This window comes from Lissotriton vulgaris, chromosome 1_1, assembly GCF_964263255.1.
Source record: "Lissotriton vulgaris chromosome 1_1, aLisVul1.2, whole genome shotgun sequence".
NCBI lineage: Eukaryota > Metazoa > Chordata > Amphibia > Caudata > Salamandridae > Lissotriton > Lissotriton vulgaris.
In genome coordinates, this window is record NC_141685.1 from 1,373,341,825 (window position 1) to 1,373,348,475 (window position 6,651).

The 6,651-nt window shown below is 41.1% G+C and overlaps 1 pseudogene; it reads left to right on the top strand.

Moving 5' to 3' along the window:
- Window positions 1-1,570: 1,570 nt before the first annotated feature.
- On the top strand, window positions 1,571-6,389 carry LOC147750527 (uncharacterized; annotated as a pseudogene).
- Window positions 6,390-6,651: the final 262 nt, after the last annotated feature.

Consider the following 6,651-nt stretch of genomic DNA (forward strand, 5'->3'; position numbering starts at 1 on the left):
TATCTTCGTGTTTGGGCTCACTTTCCACTCGGTATCCAATTCTTCTGAAAAGTTCTCTTTCAGTCATCCTCGGCCGGCATGCGATTCCTCCACGTTACGAACAAAGGCAAAACAGGTTTTCCTGGGATCAGTTCCAACGTCAGGTGGTGCATCCCCGGGTAATCAATCTGAATATCCAAAAGCATTTCAGATGCACTCTCAGGGGTCAAGTTTGCGACACCAAGAGTTTATTCTTGTAAACCGTTACGTGTTTCGACACAGCAATGTGTCTTGATCACATGATACTGATGTTACACAAGAAAGTGCATGGATAAAGTTAAAAATAGGCATAGAAAAGGCACTCGACATTTCAATTGCCATTAGCTGAATTCATGGCGGCCATTTTAGAGTTGTCATGTAAACAGTTTCAATATATTGGAATCCATACATAAAGCAATATTTGTATATCAGTTAGTGCATAATACCTCTAACCCATTAACATACGTTAAGAAATAATGGAACATAAGGGTAATTGGTACATCCTATAAATAATGGTGTATTCTGTCGATCTGGTTGAGCTACTTAGTAACTATACAGATTGCTCGCTTCTAGTGCCAAAAAAATCTACATATCCATGGTTGTGGGTGTGTATATGGACTTCTACCTAGTTTCCCAGATATAAAGTGCCGAAATTATTTCAAAAATCTATCCCTGCCATGACTCTCTACTCTTAAAGTAATAATAGGAGTCAGGTTGGGAAACCTACTTTATCATCCCATGAGCATATTCTCAATATATTAAGAATATACGCAAATGGATTCCCTGATCCAATGGTTTGACACACTGGGCTATTTACTTGATGATATACTTTATTAGTCAGAGTTCGGGTAGGCCTAGATGGAGGGTAACTGAGGGCACTAGTTCGAAGGGAATTTGTTTCAAACCAAACTATTTCGGATTAGATTTGGGAAAATATGTTTTTTACCATTCAAACATTGATTTGTACTTGTGTTTTAGTTTCTCTAATTACAATTGGACCCTAAGTTGATTTATATATAATGGTTCATTATAATGCAACAAACAATGTTAACCATTATCTCAATATATAATTCAGCCTATCTCCAAATAACATACTCCCAAAAAACAGGCTGAGACTCTGAAAAACCGTTCACTTAAAGATGCACATAAAGTTCCTCACTCTGATTGAGACCCCACGGAGTAAAAGTTCTAAAGTTCAATATCTGTCGGGACTCTCCCTGTCTCAATTTATTTTCCCAATCTCCACCTCTCTCATTGTTGGGTATCATTTCAAGTCCGTAAAAACGCAAAGATTTCCAATCTCCTTCATGGCTTGTTTCAATGTGTTTCGCAGCTGCGTTGCTTCTGTCCCTGTTTGCAGTTGCGCGCACGTGCTTGAGTATCCTTTTTTTCAATTCGCATTTTGTGCTCCCAATGTATTTTAATGCACATGGGCATTCGATTACATAAACAACTAATTGACTCTTCCATGTAATGAACTCTTTAATTTGCCACATTTTGTTGTTCGGCAATTTCACTGTAGTTGTATTTTTGGCAATTTGACAAACTTTACATGCATGGCATTTCAAGAAACCTTTTGTCTTTAACCGTTGCGTTCCTTTCTTTTTCCCTGGACCTTGATGATGGCTATGTGCACGACGGTAAGTAACATTTGGATGGTTGCCCATTATCTTTCCTACCGTGAAATACAGTTGTAATAGCTTCCAATTTTTCTTTAGAATTTTCACAATTTTTTTAGATTCTCTGGTGTAAGCCAAAATGAATCTCACTGGGTCCTCTTTTTGTTGTTTCACATTTGAAAGTTCTGATATCTGGTGTTTCACTTCCAATGTATTTTCTCATCTTTTGTCATTTGCTCGTTGCCAACCTTGTTTGATGATACAATCCTTATATCCACGTTGTTTGAATCTTCTGGCTTTTTTTTGACTGTGTTCTTCCCATTCCTTTTTTTCTGAGAAAAGGCGGCGGAGTCTAAAAAATTCTCCGTATGGGATGTTCTCAATCACTGATATTTTGTGAAAACTATCCACGTGTAGAGTGGCATTGGTAGATGTCTTTTTTCTGTGTAGTGTAGTCTCTAGTCTGCTATTGGCGATATAGATCTCAGTGTCCAGAAAAATCGCTCTTTCGCTACTGATGGTATATGTAAATCTTATGTTAGCATCTGTTGAATTTAGGATTTTAAAGTATTCCACAAATTCCTTTTTTGTTTCATCCCACAAAATTAAAAGATCATCAATATATAGTAACCACTTCGTGATTTTATTCACAAATTTGCCATTGTTGGGGTACCACGCTATTTGTTGGTTCCACCACCCCATTGTGAGACACGTATATCCTGGACTGAAAGAGAACCCCATTGCACATCCCTTTATCTGTTGGTAAATCTATACTCCAAAGAGAAACACATTCTCTATCATGTCCATCAACATTTGATTGTGCTGTTTGAATTGTTTGTCTCGTTCTTTTAGAAAGAAACCACATGCAAGTAATTCAATGTTGTTCTCAATGTTTGTGCAAAGAGATATTACATCCTTCGTTATGAGTAGGTAGGAAGCTTGCCATGGTAGATCTTGGAGATGTCTTAAAAGATCAGTGGCGTCTCTTAGATATGAGCTCAAGTCTGGGGTGGTATGTTGTCAGAAATGTTCTTTCATCGTCATCAATAAGTTTCTGTGATTCCCACTGAGAGATATTCTTATCCAGGTTTTCTTTGTATGTAGGCACAGCATTCAGTTTCTAAGCCACAGAAGAAGGGAGGTGGTTACTCCCGAAACGCGTCTGGCTTCATGAACTTTGGAAGTGGTTTCCCCATGCTGCCTGCCTATAAGTGCGCTGTTAATAAACCAAGCGTGAATTAATTCTATTCCAGTCTGGTCTCCTTCACATTGGGACTCTGGTAAAGTTTGGATTTGAGCGGCCTTCCCGGGTCGCGAAGGAGACCGCCCGTGCCTACGGACATAGTCAGCTCCAGGGGGGCTTTGCCTACAAGGATGGAAGGTGGGAGAGCACCATTCCAGTACGTGCTTTCTTCAACGCAAGTTTGCAGCAGCAAAACAGGATAGCAGAAGGCTGGGCACCCCTTCAACCCACTGGGGTTTTATTTCTGCACATCGCGACTGAGCTGCGTACCCACTTGGGACTTTATTTCGTACACTACATCACCCAAGAGGCCGTTGGTACGGCCACGTCCCTTCCCAAGGGGCAGGTGTTATGCATTTACTTGACTGCAGCTCGGCCACCATTCAGTTTCTAAGCCACAGAAGAAGTGAGGTGGTTACTCCCGAAACGCATCTGGCTTCATGAACTTTGGAAGTGGTTTCCCCATGCTGCCTGCCTATCAGGGCGCTGTTAATAAACCAAGCGTGAATTAATTCTCTTCCAGTCTGGTCTCCTTCACATTGGGACTCTGGTAAAGTTTGGATATATATATATATATCTTCATGATAGTTAATTGTGGGTGAAGACTAGTACATCTATATATCCCGCTTTACTCTTACCTTGATGATACTTTGGGAGTCGATATTCTGACTACGATATTTTTGTAGCACAATATTTTTGTGACCAAAATTCTGACATACATCCAATCAGCTTACCTTTTCTGAATCAGCTGTTGGAGGAGTCTGCGCCCATTTTGTGGACTGGACTCCATGTGAACAAAACTTGGCATACTATAGCCATTTCCCACACTGTCGCTGTATAGCAATTTCCATCTTCTATCAAAAGAGAGCCTCAGTTTGTAACTCCTAAAGCATACATATGATAGATGAGCTTACTGAGAGACCAGCTCTATGTATCGGCCTCTTTGGGGCTGATAGAATCTAGGGTCTGCTATCTCACTTAAGCAACCAGTCATTAAGAGGGTGCCAACACTCAACAACAGTCAGTTATGTAGTGGAATCCCCTCCATCGCTTTTTCCCCTCACTACTCAAGGTAGGCACCTCTTCATTCCATGAAGTCTTCCAAGCAGGCTTTGGAGTATTTCAATGCCACAACAAAAGACAATTTAATCGAGTATAAATCTAGGACATTCTAACCGATGATTATTTTGTGAAAAACATATTGAAGAAATGATTTTACAGAATTATGGAGAGAATTAATGTTGCTAAATTAAACTTCTTAAATGTATAATGTAAACTACCAAAAAGTAGGAAATATCTGTGGGTACAAAGTCATAACTAGGGGCGGGCTATAAATTCCTATCCGCTGGCAGAATTGGTGGAGTTTTTAGACACTTGGGGCCATATTATCAAGAAAGGGCGACACATTATCGTCGCTTTTATCGGCAGGAAACTGCTGCTAAAGCGGCGATAATGGGCTTGATAATATGCCCTTATGAATTCTCATAGAAGCCCAGGTTAACACGAGAACCTGGGCTTCTATGGGAATTCAGAAGGGCGTATTATCAAGCCCATTATTGCCGCTTTAGTGGCAGTTTCCTGCCGATAAAAGGGGCGATAATGTATCTCCCTTTCTTGATAATATGGCCCTCTGAGTTATGCACATAATGGGGAGCTCAGGCCAAATCTGCCAACGGTAGTGTAGTGGAGTTTTCTCTCGCTTGTGGCTCGCCAATTGCAATTTGGTGAGAGCAAGCACGGTCTGGCATCCCATATTGCAATTTTCAGTCACTAGGAGGGCACCCAGCGAGATTTCCTCAAAGCGGATGATCGCAAAAGTTTGTGGTCAGGAAGCAGATGCTTGAGTAGAAAATCTACTTGAACGGCAACAAAAGCAACTCTAAAAGCAGCGCCATCTGGTGCACCATGCGGTGCCATCTGTGCTGATTTTTCAGAGCGCAACAAGCTCCCGATGCTAAAATTCAGCACGAATAGCATGACATGCCCAACTCTGACCTTTGCGGAACTCTGCGGAATCTTGTGGAGTTTTGAAGTAACTACATGCAATTCCACGGAGTGAAACTTCGCAAGTTCTGTCCACCTCTATTCATAACCACCCACACATGCATCAAGATGTGTTTAATAAAAGTGTTTAGTAAACCTGCTAAATTGCAATGAGTGGCAATTATCAATGTAAAAACTCCACATGAAAGGACTATGAAAGTTTTTTTTTATTTCTGGTGTCATTCACATTTATAGTGGACACTGATACATTTTTATAATGATGCCATGAATTTTAAATAAAACAGGCATGTTGTCCTGTCCCTTTTTTCTTTTTCTACTGTTGGTCTGTTTTTTTGCCCCCACCCCTATTTTGAGAAACAAGTGATGAAGGGATCACAATGCTGAGCCAAAACAGAACAAGTGGATATGATCATCTGGATGATGCTCCACTTTCCACATTTTTGTTGGGCTTCAAGAGACCAAGAGATGTCTGGAACTGTGGGTGGTCCCTGACTGTGCATTGTGCATAATCAGAACACCTGAACGTTTACAGTCATTAGTGGTGTAAAGGATATTAACAAAACTTCTGTTCGATTCTTGTACGGACCAAAGGCTCACAGGCGGAGGTGAACATTAATAGCGTATCTGTGAAAGACAACCACAGCACTCACACATTCACAGTGACCATGAGAGCTCTTACAAAGGATAGCACAGGTGTACTGGTGTGGACTGAGGGATCTGATGGGGATGAAATGTCTTACATTCAAGTAAATGTTTAAGCAACTGGTCCTCATTTGAGCTAAACCAACATATTAACGCATTTAAAAATGGCTACTCTAATAGCGTTGTCTACCACTTCACAGCAACTCTTGTAGAGTGAAGGGTACATGGAGAAATAAACTCCACTCTTGTTGCCATCACAGCATTAGCTCTGTCACAGTTATCATCTGAAGAGATGAATTCCACTCCTGAAACCTCCACCAATACTGTAGGTGACACCTAGGATGCTGCAAGTACTCTTTTTGCTGAGATGTATCTCTTGTCCCTTGCACTAATTGTCCTACTAGGGAAGTTTTTACGTATAACTGTGATTTACTGGGAATTATTAAGGAATTGAGAGAAATACTTTGACGGGGAGGGATTTCAGAGGGATAAGGTAATCTGTTTGGTTAAGCAGCCTCTGCTAAACAAGTTTGAAACCCCTCTCTGTAGCAGTTTACTCACTTATTAAAAGTGTTCCAGCGTCTGTAGTTCCAAAACCCTACTATGAGGATGTCCACGGTCAAAATTCAGCAGCCAAGGTTCTCACCAAACCCAACATTAGAGGACAGCTGGTCTCTGCAGCAAGAAAGCAACAGAAGCAGTACAGTCCTGCTAAAGCTTCAGAGCACTCAAAAGGGACGGTTCTTAAGGTAGAAGAGGTTGTTCACAGGCAAGTGAATATCAACATGGCTAACATGCATCTACAGGACATGTTGGAAGACTCATTCTGTGTAAAGGTAGATATTCCAGCATCCATGTATTAGGCTCCAGTCTATTCAATGATTTAACGCGTCCCAGTGGAAAAGTTTTTTAAATGCACAATATTGTGTGACAGTAAATATTAAGGGCCTTATTACGATGTTGGGTGGAATTGCTTTTGCCCAACAGTGACTCGGTCCTGGGACCGACCAACACCCGGTCGGCGGTTTCGACCACCTCATTATGATGCGACTGATCACTGTTCTGTCGCATCCCTACATTTCACTATGGGAGCATGCATTACAGCCGTAAAGCGGCCGTAGTGAA